The 18,514-nt window shown below is 42.8% G+C and overlaps 1 long non-coding RNA gene across 1 annotated transcript; it reads left to right on the top strand.

The window, feature by feature from the left end:
* Positions 1-7,707: 7,707 nt before the first annotated feature.
* LOC147115593 (uncharacterized) lies at positions 7,708-15,759 on the top strand. The gene is made up of 3 exons (XR_015078579.1): positions 7,708-8,086; positions 12,142-12,390; positions 15,182-15,759. It is a non-coding gene; the product is annotated as an uncharacterized LOC147115593 (long non-coding RNA).
* The last annotated feature ends 2,755 nt before the right edge of the window (positions 15,760-18,514 follow it).

Genomic DNA, 18,514 nt, shown 5'->3' with positions numbered 1-18,514 from the left:
AATCGCCACAAGTGCGAGTTTTTCCAGAAACAGATCTCGTATTGCGGCCACGTCATCGATGAAGAGGGGTTACATAAGTCCCCTGACAAGGTTGAGGCAGTAGTCAAGGCTCCAGCACCGGAAAATGTGTCACAACTGAGGTCGTTCCTCGGGCTGGTAAACTATTACCACAAGTTCTTACCAAATTTGTCTACGGTATTACACCCGCTGAACACCCTACTGCAAACAGGGGTACCATGGAAGTGGGATGACGAACGTAGACGAACTTTCCAGAAGTGTAAAGAATTGATCACATCAAAAGAGGTGTTGGCCCATTTCAACCCAGCACTACCAATTCGTTTGGCATGTGATGCATCACCCTACGACATTGGAGCGGTGCTGTCGCACAAATTCCCAGACGGGTTGGAGAGGTCAGTAGCCTTTGCGTCTCGGTCACTAACCTCAGCCGAGTGCAACTACGCCCAGATTGACAGGGAGGCCCTCAGCCTAGTATGGGGAGTAAAAAAATTCAACCACTATCTGCATGGGCAGAACTTCACCTTGCTGACTGACCACCAACCACTTGTCTCCATCTTTAATCCTAAGAAGGGCGTGCCAGTAATGACTGCACAGCGGTTACAAAGATGGTCCCTGTTTCTAGGGGCGAATCAATATGAAATAGAATATAAAGGCACGAAACAGCATGGGAACGCTGATGCGCTATCGCGCCTGCCACTGCCTACGGTGGAGGAAGCACCAGCAGTGGACCCTATCGAGATATTTTATTCGTCGATAATTGAACGATTGCCAGTAACAAACGTGGATATAGAGAAGGAGACCTGCAATGATCCGACGCTGTCACGGGTATATGAATTGACGGTGAGGGGATGGCCAACACATGGCGACTCACTGTTGCCAGCATTCTCATCCAGAAGAGAACAGCTGTCAGTGTGCCAGGGGACAGTGATGTGTGGATCCAGAGTGGTGATTCCACCCAAGTTAAGGGAGAGAGTGCTAAATGAGCTACATGAAGGTCATCTGGGGGGAGTGAAAATGAAAAGCCTTGCTAGGGCTTATGTGTGGTGGCCGGGAATCGATCAACAAATCGAAGACCTAACGAAGAGCTGCTTAGGATGCCAGAACGTCCAAAATGCACCACCACATGCCCCGCTACACCCATGGGAGTGGCCCTCCTCTCCATGGCAACGGGTGCACATTGATTTCGCTGGTCCATTCATGGACTCAATGTTCTTAATAGCAGTGGATGCTCATTCAAAGTGACCTGAGGTGATAAAGATGTCTTCAACCACTACAGAGAAAACGATTGCAGTCCTACGGACCATATTTGCCAGAAACGGGTTGCCAGAGCAGATCTGCTCTGATAATGGACCACAATTTGTGTCCGACGAGTTCCAAAAATTCATGAAAAGGAATGGGGTAAAGCATTACACATCCGCCCCGTATCATCCAGCCACCAATGGATTGGCTGAGAGGTTCGTACAAACCTTTAAGAAGGCGATAAAGGCCATGTGCGATGAGGAAATTCCACTACAGGAGAAGCTGGACAATTTCTTATTAGCCTACCGAAACGCGACACATGCAGTTACCAACCAGACCCTGGCCATGATGTTCTTTAACCGAAGGTTGAGATCTCGTCTGGACTTGCTCAGACCAAATGTGCGAAGAAATGTTGAGGACAAACAATTCCAGCACATCAACGAGAAGCCGACAAGCAGCTTCAATGTAGGGCAACCAGTCTTGGCCCGGGACTATCGAACAGAGAAGTGGCAACCCGGAACGATATGTACAAGGCAGGGGCCATTAATGTACACAGTGGATGTCGGGGAAAACATTGTGAGACGCCACGTCGATCAGATCTTAGCATCACAGGAATGCGTCAACCCCATGTCTCGAGTACCTGGGGATGAACCCGACATACCGGTAGCATCTACTTCAGACCCAGTAGCAGTGGAACCCGATGAACTACCCGATGAAAAGGGGTCAGAATCGCCTCTGCACCAAGAACAAGAACCTCTGGAAAGGCGCTATCCCAAAAGGGTCAGGAAGCCGCCCCAAAGACTGAATCTATCAATGGACTTTTGTTATTGAATGTACATGTAAAAATGTAATTGTTATTTGAATATTAAGGGGGTATTATTAATCTAAAAAGGGAGGAATTGTAGTGTATGTGCCTTTAAGTCAGAACTACTTTTTACAGCTCCTGTATACTGTAGTACCGGCAGTGACCACACCGGTATATAAGCTGTGCGCATGCCTCTGTACCCCAGTCTAGAGCTTTGAAGAAGGGTTCGACCCGAAACGTCAACTCAAATTTCTGTCCACGAATGTTGCCTGACCTGCTGAGTTTTTCCAGCATTTTCTGTTGTTATTTAGAGATTACCCTCCTCCAGTAAAGACCTGTTATTTGTTAATGTACAGCATCTGTGTGATTATTTATCCACTGAACCATGGATCCAACACTTATCCAATTCCCTTCTGAAAGCCACGATTGAGTCTGCCTCCACCACCCTTTCAGGCAGTGCAATCCAGATCCTAACCACTCGCTGCATAAAAAGTTTTTCCTCATGTCGCCTTTGGTTCTTCTGCCAATCACCTTAAATCTGTGTCCTCTGTTTCTCAGGAACAGTTTCTCTCTATCTACACTTCTCATGATTTTGAATACCTCTATCAAATCGCCTCTCAACCTTCTTTGCTCTAAGGAGAACAAACCCAGCTTCTCTAGTCTATCCACATAACTGAAGTCCCTGATCCCTGTAATCATTCTCGTAAATCTTTTCTGCACCCTCTCTAAGGCCTTCACACCCTTCTTAAAGTACGGTGCTCAGAATTGGGCACAATACTCCAGTTGAGGCCGAACCAGTGTTTTATAAAGGTTCATCATAACTTCCTTGCTTTTGTACTCTATGCCTCTATTTATGAAGCCCAGCATCCCGTATGCTTTTTTAACCGCTTTCTCAACCTACCCTGCCACCTTCAACGATTTGTGCACATATACCCCCAGATCTCACTGTTCATGCACCCCCTTTAGAATTGTGCCCTTTAGTTTATATTGCCTCTCCTCATTCTTCCTACCAAAATGTATCACTTCGCACGTTTCTGCGTTAAATTTAATCTGCCACGTGTCCGCCCATTTCACCAGCCTGTCTATATCTTCTTGAAGTCACTATCCTCCTCACTGTTCACTATACTTCCAAGTTTTGTGTTCAGCATTCTGATTTTTGGATGCGGTCAGTGTTGAGTCTACTATCACTCCCAGATCTCTTTCAGCCTCTCCCCTAGATTGTTCAACACAATTTGTTAAGTAAGTCGGCTCCCCTTTTTTCCAGTACTGAAACTGTATTGAATTTCATCTATTAAAATTCTTCCCATTTGCCAATATTGTCTAGGTACTTGGGTAGTTCCTTAGCTGATTTGTTAGGACTCCACTGTCTTCTGCAGTTTAGTATAATTGGCAATTTTGACTCACTTACATTTAAAAAATGAATTGCCAAAGCACATTGCAGGAAAATAGAGGCTGCTCACTAGGCCAGACACCATGAAGTATATAGAGGCTATCGCTGGAACAAGTAGTATGGGGTACGCAGACTATCTACTGAGGAAAGAGCATGGAATGGAGACCTCATACTGTGGGAAGGAGGGTGAAATATGTAGAGGTTTTCTTCTTGGAGTAGCAGGTTGGAATATGCAGAGGCTGTTTTCTGGAAGAAACCATGTGAAATTTGGAAGCCAATCATTAGGAATGGAATATACTGAGGCTGTTTGAGAGAAGCAACATTGGTGTATAGGGACTTTCAGTGCTGTGTGTGGCAAATAAAGAGGGTGCTCACAGAGCAATGAGTGATATACTGACAGAAGCAGTATGGTGTTACAAAGGCTGCATGCTGCAGAAGCAACACTTGATATGGAAATTACTCATGGGGCAGTTGTCGTAAACAGAGTTGTAAGATTCGCAAAATTCTGCAGAACCCCAAAACAGAAAGATAACCCTATTTAAAACAATTTTGGACCATTTACAGAAGAAATCTGTAAAAGATAAAATGCATAGTTGGGCCTAACAGACGAATTCAAAGATTTGAAACAAATGTGGCATTTCAAAAGGACATGTACAGACTTGTAGGAAAAGGCTGCAACAGGAATGTGGGATTGACCTCTGCAGAGGAACAGTTTGGGTATTTGAAAGTAGCCAGACTGTCTGGGAGGAACAATAAACGAAACTCAGCCCCTATCTGGGAATTTGCATTCAATCAATAAATCAATGAAAACCCCAGCCTCACCTAAAGCCCAAAGTCCATTAAAACCCATGCATAAAAGAACCTGCACAGAATTTGAAGGCCTTACAGGAAATCTAAGATTAAAAGACAATCGAACAACAGTTTAACCATTCAGGGAGGCATCCAAAACCACTTCACGCCTTCTTCAACTACTCAGGAAGCTATCCCGAAACCAGTTAACTAAATGGGACCAATCAAGTGGCCCTTAAAAAGCCAGCCAAAAATCTAACAAGATTAGCAGGCTTCGTTTAGTATAAACTAAAGACCTGTCTCCACAAGAAATCAGTTCATTCGATGGGTTCGATCAGTTCGCTCAGTACAGTTCAGTCAGAGAATTGAAACAGCAGTCAGTGAATTGAAGTCAGCAGTACAGTTCAGACAGACACAGAAAGAGGCACAGCTCATTCGAAAGACATCAGCCTCGGGACAACAGAAGGAGAACGGAAGGAATCACAGCAACCAAGGGCCCCATGAAACAAACAACCAACAATATTACCAACAACTAGGTAATATTGGGCCACCGCGACCAACAAGAAACCAACTCGGAAGAAACCGAAGATCTGCAAGTTTTTCCCACTCTACAAACTATTCCTGCGTTTGTTGAGCATTTCCTGGTCCTCTGGAATTCAACCTAGTTAGGATAGTGGGATTGGGAGGGTAAGGTATTTTTGTCTATTGTCATTCTCCCTCGCATATTCCGATGAGTTCCCCCTTATAGAGTATAAGATTTATTGTGTTGTGTATATTTTCCTGTCTCAAATAAAAATCCAAGTTCTTTTCACCAACTCAGTTGTCTGTTGCAATTTCATTACAACCCCCAAATAGGTCCAGGTCTAGAACCAAGGGAGTGGGAGCGATTCGAACCGCTCAGGGAGTCAGAGGCAAAGCTGACCACACACACCACCCCTTACAGAGTGGTTATGCACAGCCAAGCAGATGAGTGCCCACTTAACTTTGCAACTCTTAAATGACACACTGGTTGGAAAGGGGACAATGGTTTAAATCTAAATCCGAGTAAACGCTGGGGAAAAACAAAATCATAAGCCTGTTAAACATAATGCCATGGAGAATTTTATCCTTTCCCACCCAACAAGAGATCAAATGTCAGACGTAAAGCAGAATGCCCCATTTCCCGGCAATGAAGGCAATTGGTAACCAGTTCCGAGTCCGCTAACACTCTTGCCTGAACAGGTGCACAAGAGCTGTTTAGGTGACTCGCCTCCAACTTATTTTTTTTTCATTTTCCCCGCCTCATTTCTCCCTGCGGGAAGTACATTGGCATTTCTTGCTATCCCCGCGGCACGATCGTGATCTGGAATTAATGTGAGGGGAATTGCCGGCGCATGCAAGATTCCTGCCTAGTCTGTGACATATTCCTTGACATGTTGTACAGTCAGGTTGCAAATAAGTAGATTTGAGAAGAATGGCACTTTTGTCAGGGTCACTACCAGCAATTGCATTACAGATGTTAGGTTGCTTAATGGTAATAGAGAGACCTCCCCAACCCCACTTTGGTTTGTGATTTAATTACCAGTTGGACCTTGGGTACAAAGGCTTTATCACCAGAGGTTTCAAAGAGGCAGGCTGTGTCTTTCTGTCTGAAAGGATTTCTATCATCACCTAAATTGTTGCAAATGTTTTGCAGCGCTCTAATGTTCTGCAGCTACTTCTAGGTGGTGAGAGGCTGAATTAATACCTTGATGAAAGACCAATCTCCTTCGAAGGGCTAAAGCTGCACATTTTAACTCTTGTATTTAACCCATAACCACATGGCATTACATAAGAGCTTCCGTTTACACTAAGTATTCTCCGTATTTCAACAGTTTTTCTTGGCGTTAAGTGTGTCACTGGAGTGTGTTTATTACATGACATCTGGGCTGCCTTGGACCTTTGTCAGCTGTCTAGTAGAACTCAATCACCATGTTATGTAATAATCTCCATTAATGCTCTTTAATTGCATTCTGAGATTTTTGACTTAATCCTTTGATTGACAGGCGGAGGGATTTGATCCATCTCACGGGGTGTTTGAGTGGAAATTAGTCTCTAGTTTGGCTTCAGACTCTGAGGAATGCAATTAAGAAGCACAAGCAGGGTTTCTAGTCACCAAGCAATGGAAATAAAGGGAAAATACCAAAAATAAAATCAATTTATATCAGATCAGATTGAATTCTTGGAAAAGGAACCACATGTTTTCAGATTCCTTTTTAAGTCTCAGGGTTTAACTTTTTAGACTCCTAGCTAGGTCTCTGTGTGCATAACTTGGCTGAACAAGTGCGGCTAGAGCAAAATTTAACGCTTATTTATTTGAGTTAAGTTTAAACAGGTACAAGAATTTTGGTGGGACACTGCACCAATGTGGTTCCTCTTTGATCTCACTAAGAAACAATGGGAGAATGGACAGAGAAAGAGAGAGAGAGAGGGGGAGAGGAAGAAAGAGAGAGGGAGAGAGAGAATCTGCGACCTTAGGGCTGAACGCAATGGAAAACCGATCTGCTACTGCCCATTTTCTGCCATCACCGAAAGTTGAAATCTTGGGGTTGAATCTAGCGCAGGCTGATGGGATGAAAGTTGCTCTGTGAAGGGACGGTACGTGTCCTAAGAGAAATGAGGGTAATCTTAACCTAATTCTTGGATTGCGTGGGACCATATGACTAGCAACCTATAATTTGATGGAAATTGCTAGAGCTGTCAATCTAACTGCCTATAGCATGTGAGACATAGCTGCAGCGGGATCTGTCTAATATACGGTGCTGAAGTTGGGATTAGGATGCATTGGCATGCGGATAGAGAGATTTTACTCTGCATCTGATTCATGCTGTTTCTAAACTGGAAGTGCTTGATACTAAAATTGAATCAAAGGATATGGAGATAGGGCAGGAAAGTGGAGTTGAGGTAAGAGATCAGCCATGACCTTATTGAAAGGTGGAGCAGACCCCGAGGCACCATATGGCCTACTCCTGCTCTGATTTCTTGGCCCAGTAATTCGGGTCCCAACGCGTGAGTACGGACGGAGTACTCACGCGTGGACCCGATGGAAGTGCCGGAATCTTGCATGCACTACGCATGCGCGGGAAACCGGCACTTCCGATCCTCTGAACCAAGGGGTTCAGAGGTCGAACGCGTGCGCACGGGAGTCTGCGCGTGCGCGTTGAACTTCCTCTTTTTTTACAGGTTTTAACGTGCGGGTAAGTCTGTACATTTTAGAAATGTAAAAAGCAGCTGTAAGGGCTTCATTTTCAAAGGTAAGTGGTCAATTATTTAAAATTAAAACATTTTTTCCACAGGTTTTTTACTTTTAAATACTTTAAAGCAAGGTAAGTTTATTTTTAGCCCCGTTTTTTTATAAAATTATTTTTTTCAAAAATTTAAATTTTTGTTTAATATAGTTATTTAATGTAATTTATAGTTTATTTACAAAGTGTGATTTAAAAAAAAATTTATTTGAAGGTAAAGTACAGTTTTACAGCCTCAGCATTTATACGTTTTGACAGGTCTATCTGTCAAGACTTATGAATGGAGCATTCCCTGCTCCGATTGGCTGCCTGTTGCTCACGTGATCCCAGAGGACGCATCGCACTAACTACGCCCCTGGGACACGCCAGCATAGCGCGCCGGCCTCTGGGACAGGCCTCGGAGAGGAATTCCACGCAGGCCAAGAGGTCAACTGCCGGCGCGCTAGGTAAGTGTAGGTCGGGGGCTTGCACCCGCGGGAAGCCCCCGACCCGAATTTCTGGGCCATTATGTTCTTATGAATAGAAAACAAGTCTGGCACTTCTCACCTCCCGATGGAAACATAAATGAACAAAAACCTTCAGGTAACTACAAAGAGGTTAATTTTTGTTATATTGCTTAGGGATACGTACAGGACCTTCTTGGGTCATTCTCATACCCTTCTGTCTCACTACCAAGACCAACCCAAAAAATGTAAATATTCTGTTTCATATATTACATTCCTGATCTTAACTCCATAAACTTGAGCTCATGCAAAACTCTGCTACCCGTATCGTAACTCATACCGAGTCCCATTCACCCATCAACCCTGGGCTCGCTGGCTCTTGGTCCAGCAACCTCTCGATTTTAAAATTCTCATCCTGGTTTTCAAATCCCTCTGTGACTTTGCCTCTCCCTGTCTCTGTAACCTCCTTCAGCCCTACAAACCACCAAGATCTCTGAATTCCTCCAATTCTGGCTTCTTGCGTTTCTTGATTTTCATCGCTCCCCCATTGCCGGTTGTGCCTTCAGCTGCCTAGGCCCTAAGCTCTGGAATTTCCTCCCTAAACCTCTCTGCCTCTCCACCTCTATCCTTCTTTAAGGTGCTCTTTAAAACCTACCTCTTTGACCAATACTTTGGTCATCTGTCCTAATATCTCCTTATGTGGCTCAGTGTCAAATTTTGTATGATAACCCTCCTCTAAAGTGCCTTGGGATGTTTTACAATGTTAAAGGTGCTATAAGTGCAAGTTGTTGTTATAGGTCCCCAAACAGTAGTTGTAATGTAGGACAGAATATAAATCAGGAAATTAGAGGCGCATGTAACAAGGGTAATACAGTAATCATGGAGGACCTTAATCTACATATAGACTGGGCAAACTAAATTTGCAGTAATAGTGTGGAGGATTCATGTAATGTATGCAAGATAGTTTTCTAGATCAGTTATGTTGAGGAACCAACTAGGGAACAGGCTATTTTAGATCTAGTATTGTGCAATGAGAAAGGGTTAATTAAAAGGGCCTTTAGGGAAGAGTGACCATTATATGATAGAATTTTATATTGAGTTTAAAAGTGATTTAGTTGAGTTCGAAACTAGGGTCTTAAATCTAAAGAAAGAAAACTACATAGGTATGAGGGGCGAGTTGGCTAAGGTAGATTGGGAAACTGCGTTAAAAGGTATGACAGTAGACAAGCAATGGGTAGCATTTAAAGAATTAATACATAGGCCCAGAAATTCGGGTCTCCACGGGTGAGTACGCACGGGGTACTCACATGTGGGCCCGATGGAAGTGCCGGTTTCTTGCATGCACTGCGCATGCGCGGGAAACCGGCACTTCCATTCCTCTGAATGAAGGGGTTCAGAGGTCGAACGCATGCGCGCGGGAGTCTGCATGTGCGCTTTGAACTTACGTTTTTTTGCAGGTTTTTCCATGAGGGTAAGTCTTTAGAATTTAGAAATGTAAAAAACAGGCATAAGGCCTGCATTTTAAAAGGTAAGTGGTCAATTAATTAAAATTAAAACATTTTTTCCACAGGTTTATTATTTTTAAATACTTTAAAGCAAGGTAAGTTTCTTTTTAGCCCCGTTAGAATATAAAATTATTTTTTTCAAAAATTTAAATTATTGTTTAAAATAGTTATTTAATGTAATTTATAGTTTATTTAAAATGTGTGATGATTTTTTAAAATTTATTTGGAGGTTTACTACTATTTTGGGGCCGTAGTATTTATAAGTTTTGACAGGTCTTCCTGTCACTACTTATGAATGGGCTTTTCCCTGCGCCGATTGGCTGCCCATGGCCCACGTGATCCCAGGGGATGCATCAAACTAACTACGCCCCTGGGACACGCAAGCACTGCGCGCCGGGAGCTGGAGCAGGCCCTGGATCGGAATTCCATGGGGCCCTACAGCTCAACTGCCGGCGCGCAAGGTAAGTGCAGGTCGGGGGCTTGCACCCGCGGGAAGCCCCCGACCTGAATTTCTGGACCATAATTTACAACAGATATGCATTCCTTTAAGGCACAAAAATCCCACAGGAAAAGTGGTCCAACCGTGGCTAACAAGAGAAGTTAAAGATAGTATTAGATCAAAGGAAGAGGCTTATAATGTTGCCAAAAGGAGTAGTAAGCCTGAGGATTGGGAGGATTTTAGAATTCAGCAAAGGAGGACCAAGAAATTGATAAGAAAAGAGAATAAAGAATATGAGAGTAAATTAGCAAGAGACATAAAAACAGATTGTAAATGTTTCTATGGGTATGTAAAGAGGAAGAGATTAGTGAAAGTAAACATGGACCCATTAGAGGCAGAGATAGGCAAAATTATAATGAGCAATAAGGAAATGGCAGAACATTAAACAAATACTTTGTATCTGTCTTCACGGTAGAAGACACAAAAAACATTCCAGAAATAATGGGGAACCAAGGGTCTAGAGAGAATGAGGAACTTAAATAAATCAGCATAAGTAAAGACATAGTACTGTAGAAATTAATGGGACTAGGTGGTGACAAATCCCCATGACCTGACAATCTGCATCCTAGGGTTTTAAAAAAGAGGTAGCTGCAGAAATAGTGGATGCATTGGTATTAATCTTCCAGAATTCTCTAGATTCTAGAACAGTCCCCAAGAATTGGAAGGTAGCAAACATAACCCCGCTACTTAAGAAAGGAGGAAGAGTAACAACGGGGAACTATAGGCCAGGTAGCCTGGCATCAGTAGTAGGCAAAATGCTAGAATCTATTATTAGGGACATGGTAACCGGACACTTAGAAAATTGTAATATGATTAGGCAGAGTCAACATAGTTTTATGAAAGGGAAATCGTGTTTGATAAATCTATTAGAGTTTTTTGAAGATGTAACTAGTAGGATGGATAAGGGGGGATGTAGTGTATTTGGATTTTCAAAAAGCATTCGATAAGGTTCCACACAAGAGGTTATTACATAAAATTAGGACTCATGGTATTGGGGTAATATATTAGCATGGATTGAGGATTGATTAACGGACAGAAAACAGAGAGTAGGAATAAACGGGACTTTTTCGGATTGACAAGCTGTTACTAGTGGGGTACCGCAAGGATCAGTGCTTGGGCCTCAGCTTTTTACAATCTATATTAATGACTTAGATGAAGGGACTGAGTGTAACATATCCAAGTTTGCTGATGATACAAAGTTAGGTGAGAAAGTAAGCTGTGAGGAGGATGCAAAGAGGCTGCAGAGAAATATAGACAGGTTGACTGAGTGGGCAAGAACATGGCAAATGGAGTACAATGTGGGGAAGTGTGAAGTTATCCACTTTGGTAGAAAAAACAAAAAAGCAGAATATTTTTTGAATGGTGAGAGACTGGGAAATGTTTGCACTCAGAGGGACCTGGGTGTCCTTGTACATGAATCACAGAAAGTTGACATGCAGGTACAGCAAGCAATTAGGAAAACAAATGGTATGTTAGCTTTTGTTACAAAGGGATTAGAGTATAAGAGTAAAGAAGTCTTACTACAATTATACAGGGTATTGGTGAGGCCACACCCGGGGTACTGTGTACAGTTCTGGTCTCCTTACTGATGGAAAGACATATTTGCCTTAGAGGGACTAGACTGGTTCCTGGGATGAGCGTATTGCCCTGAGGAGAGATTGAGTAGACTAGGCTTATATTCCCCAGAGTTTAGAAGAATGAGAGGTGATCTAATTGAAACATATAAAATTCTTAAGGGGCTTGACGGGGTTAATGCTGAGAAAATGTTTCCCCCTGGCAGGGGAATCTAGAACACAGGGTCACCGTCTCAAAATAAGGGGTCAGCCATTTAGGATTGAGATGAGGAGAAATTTCTTCACTCAAAGGGTTGTGAATCTTTGGAATTCTGTACCCCAGAGAGCTGTAGATGCTCAATCGTTAAGTATATTCAAGACAGAGTTCAATACATTTTTGGGAACTAAGGGAATTAAGGGATATGAGGATAGTACAGGAAGGTAGAGATGAGGTAGAAGATCAGCCATGATCTTATTGAATGACGGAGCAGGCTCGAAGGGCCAAATGGCCTACTCCTGCTCCTATTTCGTATGTTCTTAACATAATTTGTCCCCGGGATGTCGCCCACATCCCAAGAACAAATATTTTAAAACAGCCTGATTTATAATGTAATCATTATTTTTGTATTAATAATAGGGAATCTCCTATGGCATTGCTCCTGGGAGTTAATGAGAAATGGAGCTCAAGGACCCCAGTCAGCATTCTGGAAAACCAAACAAAACATTTTTAATTACATGAACCGGAATGGCCAGTTGCAGGGCCGGCACTTCAAAGCGGTCTGAGGTCGCTCATGTGCAGAGGCCTGAAATGATGCACAACTGTCATAGGAGGAGAAAATTGTTCAATTTTCCAACTACAAAACTGCATGCCTGACCTTCTCCACAGGTACTTTGCATTGTTTGTGGCAGCTGATTTGTTTTGTAGCACACATCTCTCTCTGCCCCTCTCTCACTTAAAATGATTGCTTTATTCAGCCACACAGATGGTTCCATTGAAGCCAGACCAAATTGCCAGTTAGCATACCAAAAGAACAGGCTGTCACATTCAGAAATACACATTTTCTTAGGAAACAAAAAGTCACGTTAAAAACATACATTTAGCTGACCTGTGTTATATGAACAAAAGCATGTGAACAACTTTAGGACTCCTTGTTTTAACCTACTTTTTTTCAGTTTCACACATCGATCTAGAATATTTAACCTAAGTTTCTTCTATGTTTCCTTCATGGCCAAAGGTATAAAGTGTAAATTTTTAATAAAATAATACAAACTACTTTCTTTTAATAGTTAGCTGTGAAAGACTGTTCACAGCAGTTCCGTACAAAGAATATCAAATCGATAGAAGGCCATACTTATTGGTGTCTGAGTTTTTATAATTAAGTCCAAGAAATATAAAACTTAAGAGATTAAATTAATTTTCTTTCTTTTCTGAATATCTCTGAGACAGTAGTTAGTGCAGCTAAAATGTTCCGCATATTTAATTCTGCTCGGATTCAGAACTTTTTATTCAGAACTTCCCTCCAAATTGGAATAGCATTACAATCCTTTCGGAATTTCCTGCTCTTATATTAATCTTTTTACTGTCGAATGCTTTTGAATTGTCTCTCTGATGTAGACATGGGTAAACACAGGATAGTAACCTTTTTAAAAGCCTAGATGATCGCTTGTGAGATGGGCTTTTTATTCTCTGGTGGAGCCGGCACTCCTGGGCATCCCTCTCTCACCAGTGCTGATAGTGAACCAGCTGATGTAAGAATGACAACAAAATCTGTGTTGAATGGATTCCGTGCCAAAGAATTCCGTTGCTCCATCATTGTATTAAGTTGAGCTCTTTGGGTGAGGCAATTTCTCCCAGTGGCAACGGATACATCTTCCTCTGAAAGCTCAGCAAGTAAACAGCAGCAAATTTTTCAAAAGTTTCGTTACTAGCTATTCACAATATATATAAATGATCTAGACAAGGGAACTAGATGTAATATCTCCAAGTTTGCAGATGACACAAAGTTGGGTGGGCGTGTGTGCTGTGAGGAGGGTGCCGAGAAACTCCAGTATGATTTGGACAGGTTGGGTGATTGGCCAGATGCATGGCAGATGCAGTATAATGTGGATAAATGCGAGGTTATCCACTTTGGTGGCAAAAACAGGAAAGCAGATTATTATCTGAACGGCAATAGATTGGGAGAAGGGGAAGTGCAACGAGACCTGGGTGTCCTTGTGCACCAGTCGCTGAAGGTGCAGCAGGCGGTTATGGTATGTTGGCCTTCATAGCAAGAGGATTCGAGTACAGGAGCAAGGATGTCTTGCTGCAGTTGTACAGGGCCTTGGCGAGACCACACCTTGAGTATTGTGTGCAGTTTTGGTCGCCTTATCTGAGGAAGGATGTTCTTGCCATGGAGGGAGTGCAGCGAAGATTCACCAGACTGATACCTGGGATGGCAGGAATGACGTATGAGGAGAGATTGGGTTGATTGGACTTATATTCACTGGAGTTTAGAAGAATGAGAGGGGATCTCATTGAAACTTATAAAATTCTAACAGGATGAGACAGACTAGATGCAGGAAGGATGTTCCCGATGGCGGGGGAGTCCAGAACCAGGGGTCACAGTCTAAGGATAAGGGGTAAGCCATTTAGGACAGAGATGAGGAGGAATTTCTGCACCCAGAGAGTGGTGAACCTGAGGAATTCTCTACCTCAAAAGGCAGTTGAGGCCAATTTATTAAATATATTAAAGACTGAGTTAGATATATTTCTTAAGGCTAAAGGGATCAAGGGATATGGGGAGAAAGCAGGGACCGGGTACTGAATTTGGATGATCAGCCATGATCTCATTAAATGGCGGAGCAGGCTCGAGGGGCTGAATGGCCTACTGCTGCTCCTATCTTCTATGTTTCTATGTTACGTATTTCACTTCCCTTTTTTGTGGAGACGGCAGACAAGGAAAACCATCTGACAGTTTCTGCTTATCTCTCGCTTTTCCACCAGTGCTGGTGTTCATTTTCGCCATTGTTGCTGTTAAACAGCAGTAGAAAACAAGCCTGTTAATGTCTAGAATGGATAATATGCAATAAAAATGTACAAGTATTTCTCAGCAAGAAAGTAGTATGTTTAAGAATGCAAGGAAATCCTGATATTGTAAGAGCATGAATGAGTGTGAGATGGTGGTGGGAGGGGAAATAGAGGAACCTGAGATTTGGTAAACCTTCACGAAAAGCTCTTCTGTATTAATGAGGCTCCTGTGATGGACGTTCCTCCACCTCCATTCCACAAAAATTAAAAGTATGGTATAACTAAAACAAATCTTACTATTAACCACTTGACCAAAGGAGTCAAACATCTAGTGTATGATTCTACTGTGATACTTGCTTAACAGCAATGAACGATCAATCCAGAATCTGTGTATGACTCAGGAATAGCAAAATATTTAATCGATTAACCATTACAATTTTAGCAGGGAATATATTTTTAAAAGGAAAAACCCCTCCCAAAAGAAAACATTTCTTTGCCCTTGGGGCTTTGCTATATATTAATCAGGGCCAGCAGAGTAGCCTCAGCCTACTTATCTGTCAATTTTATATCCTTCCTAATCCTCGCTCCTATTTGGCACTAATGACCTGGCTGAAATGGAAGACTCTCTGTTGCAAAGTGCTTTGAAGCACTCCTTTTGTTTTCCTTCTAGATTGATGTGGAAAGTTGTGAATGATGGAGTTGAACCTGAAATTCAATCCATTGGAACTGATTGAGTAGAAATGAGAGAGATGGAGAAGTTCGAGCAACCAACACGGGCTCCCTGGTTCACGAAACCCACTGCCCCAGTCTTCAATATTAAGGAGCATTCATGAGACGGTGGGCAACATAAGATTATTTACCCGTCTTGAAATTTGTGAACAAGGGTTTCTCCCATCTGATGATCAACAGCAAAGACCTTGGACACAAAATTGCCAATGTCATGAGTATGGGTACCCGTTTACTGGAGACAGGTATTTTAAAACAGCTAGTGCTGGATTCTCCTCTTTGTGGCCGGGAGGTGGCAGGGTGGGACTTATACCACTGTGATGCCATTGTAACCCCGACACATTTTCTTGGATGGGGGGTCATTTAGTATGTGACATGAATCAGTCATTCATGAAAGAAAGACTTATGAAATTATATTGAGTGGCCTGCAGGTGGCACTGTCCAGGGAGAGTATAAATACTCGGGCACGGGCCCAGCTTGTGCAGGATATTCTTAACAGGAACTAGTGAAGGGCACAACTAGACCTCCATGTTGTAAAACAGTTGATTAAAGCTTTGTTTAATGCTTAGACCAAGTGCCTAGTAGTTTTCTTACATCAGTATGCATGGCTGGCTCTTGGCGTGATCTTCACCACCAAGAGGGAACTTGCTGCTGCCAAGAACGGAAATCCCGGTGCTGTTGCTGGAGGGCCACTTAAAGCAGAATCAGCGTCCTGAACACTTCTGTAAATGTTTTACTGAAGGCCTCATTTGAGACTGAGGCCTTCAGCAGGTAAGGGATTGGGCTGAAATGGAGGGCGAGGAGGCCACTAATAGGTCCTCTTCCTCCATCAAAGGACTTTGGGGCCTTCCTGCCACTTGCCCAGGGACTATGCCAAGCCTTACCTGGCAATCCCAGGAAGAGCAGCAGACGAGAGGAATGTGGGCCAGGAACCTGGGCCCTGCCTCCCCACTGTCATTCACATACAGGAGGCAAAGAAGGGTTACCCAGCTGCAGCCCTGGTGGAATCACAGAGGAAAATCAAGCCCCTCCTGTATTGTTCATTCCACCAACACAACATTTGTCCTCCGCTCCCTCCCTCCACCCTTTTTTACAATCACCCATTGTTGGTTGTTTAAAGTGAAACAAGCAGATTAAAGTTCTGATTCACCAAAGAAATGGCTGGTTTCAAATATATTAAACTTTACAAAAAAACATTGGAGAGGCCAAGCTTTCCAGGTTTTTGTGGCTAGTGGATTTGTTCCACAGAAGTGTTCATTTGGTCATAAAGTTATTCTGGTAATTGAAAGCACTCAATTTGGTTTTTTTATTCAACAATGGTGAATCAAGAAATGAGTGCTTATGAAGCATATTTTGCCTACTTAAATGCAAGTGTTTTTGCCGCCACTAGATGGTGCTACACATGCCTAGTTCCTCACTTGAAGTGATTCTTACCATAATCTCAAGTGCTACAGATTCTGTAGCCTGCCCCACATTCCTGATGTAAATTTTCTTACCACAGTTACTGAATGTTCCACATTATCTCTATTAGCTGATTTTTTTTTTTCATTTTGCAAACAACGTAGTTTCAAGTTAAATACATTTTGAACGATAAGAGAGTCCAGGGTTATGGGGAGCGGGCAGTTGAGGCCAAGATCAGGTCACCCATGATCTTATTGAATGGCGCAGCAGGTTCAAGGGGCCAAATGACCTACTCCTGCTCCTACACCTTATGTTCTTATGTTCTAACTTAAACTATATAAATACAAGTCTTTTTTTTAGATAAAGACCAAATGCTCACTGACTTCTTTTGCTCAACCACAACAGCACCTGTAACATAGTAAAATGTCCCATGGCACTTCACAGGAGCGGTTATCAAACAAAATTGGATACTGAGCCAAATAAGGAGATATTAGACCAGGTGACCTGAAGCTTAGTCAGAGAGATAGGTTTTAAGGAGCGTCTTAAAAGAGGAGAGCGAGGTAGAGAGGTTTAGGGAGAGAATTCCAGAGCTCAGGGTCTCGGCAGCTGAAGGCACGGCCACAGATGGTGGAGCGATTAAAATCAGGGATGCGCAAGAGGCCAGAATTAGAGGAACGCAGAGATCTCAGAGGGTTGTTGGAAAGGAGGTTACAGTGACAGGGAGGCGCAAGACCATGGAGGGATTTGAAAACAAGAATGAGAACTTTAAAATCAAGGCATGGCCAGACCTGGAGCCAGTGTAGGTCAGCGAGCTTGGGGTGATGGGTGAATGGGACTTGGTGCGAGTTAGGACACGGGCAGCAGGGTTTAGGGTGAGCTCAAGTTTAGAGAGGGTGCAAAGTGGGAGGCTGGCCAAGGGAGCATTGGAAAGGTGAGTCTGAAGGTAACAAAAACACTCCTTCCATTTTGCTTAACAATGAGGTGCAGCAAAAAGATAGGAGCTTTATTTTACCAATGTTAAGTTTACAATTAATCTGCATGTTGCACATCATTAAAAAACATATGCCAACAAAGTTTTGGTTCTGTGCTCTACACTTGTTCCTCAATTGATTGAGTTCCTCAGTAGTTTGAGTTTCTCAGTAGTTTTCCCATCCTCTGAGCATAACTTCCACTCGATGAAAGCACTTCCAGGTCTCTGCCAACCAGTGCTGCTCTTCTGCATTCTTGCTCGCTAAAATGTGTAAGCAATAAAAAAGAACAAGAATTGTGTGTTAGTTAGGAGTGTTTTACTCAGGGCTTCCAATCTTTTTTACTACACTTGTGCTGCACTATGTGAGTCATAGAGTGTTTAGAACATCTTTGGGGTTGTAGTTTAGAGCTTAGCTCAGTAGTACCACTCTTGCCGCTGAGTCAGAAGATTGTGGGTGCCAGCCCCATCCTAGGGACTTGAGCACATAATCTAGGGTGTTATTGTAGTGTAGTGTGGAGGAGTGCTGCATTGTTGGAGGTGCTGTTCTTTGGATGAGATGTTAAACTGAGTTCTGTTTGCCCACTCAGGTGGGTGCACCAGATATCACGGCACTATTTGAAGATCAGCAGGGGAGTTCTCCTGGTGTCTTGACCAACATTTATCCCTCAGTATAATAGAACAACCCCAAAAACAGATTAACTGGTCATTTATCTCATTGCTGTTTGTGGGACTTTACTTCGTGCAAATTGGCTGCTGCATTTAACTACATTACAACAGTGATTAAACTTCAAAAGTAGTTAATTTGCTGTGATGCACTTTGGACCTTCCTGAACATGAAAGGTGTTATATAAATGCCAGCTCTTACTTTCTTTCATACCCCTTTGCACAATGGGTGTCCCTTGACAC

This window comes from Somniosus microcephalus, chromosome 6 (genome assembly GCF_052327205.1).
Source record: "Somniosus microcephalus isolate GS21.2 chromosome 6, FLI_Smic_1.0, whole genome shotgun sequence".
Taxonomy (NCBI): domain Eukaryota; kingdom Metazoa; phylum Chordata; class Chondrichthyes; order Squaliformes; family Somniosidae; genus Somniosus; species Somniosus microcephalus.
This window is presented reverse-complemented; position numbering and strand designations above follow the sequence as displayed.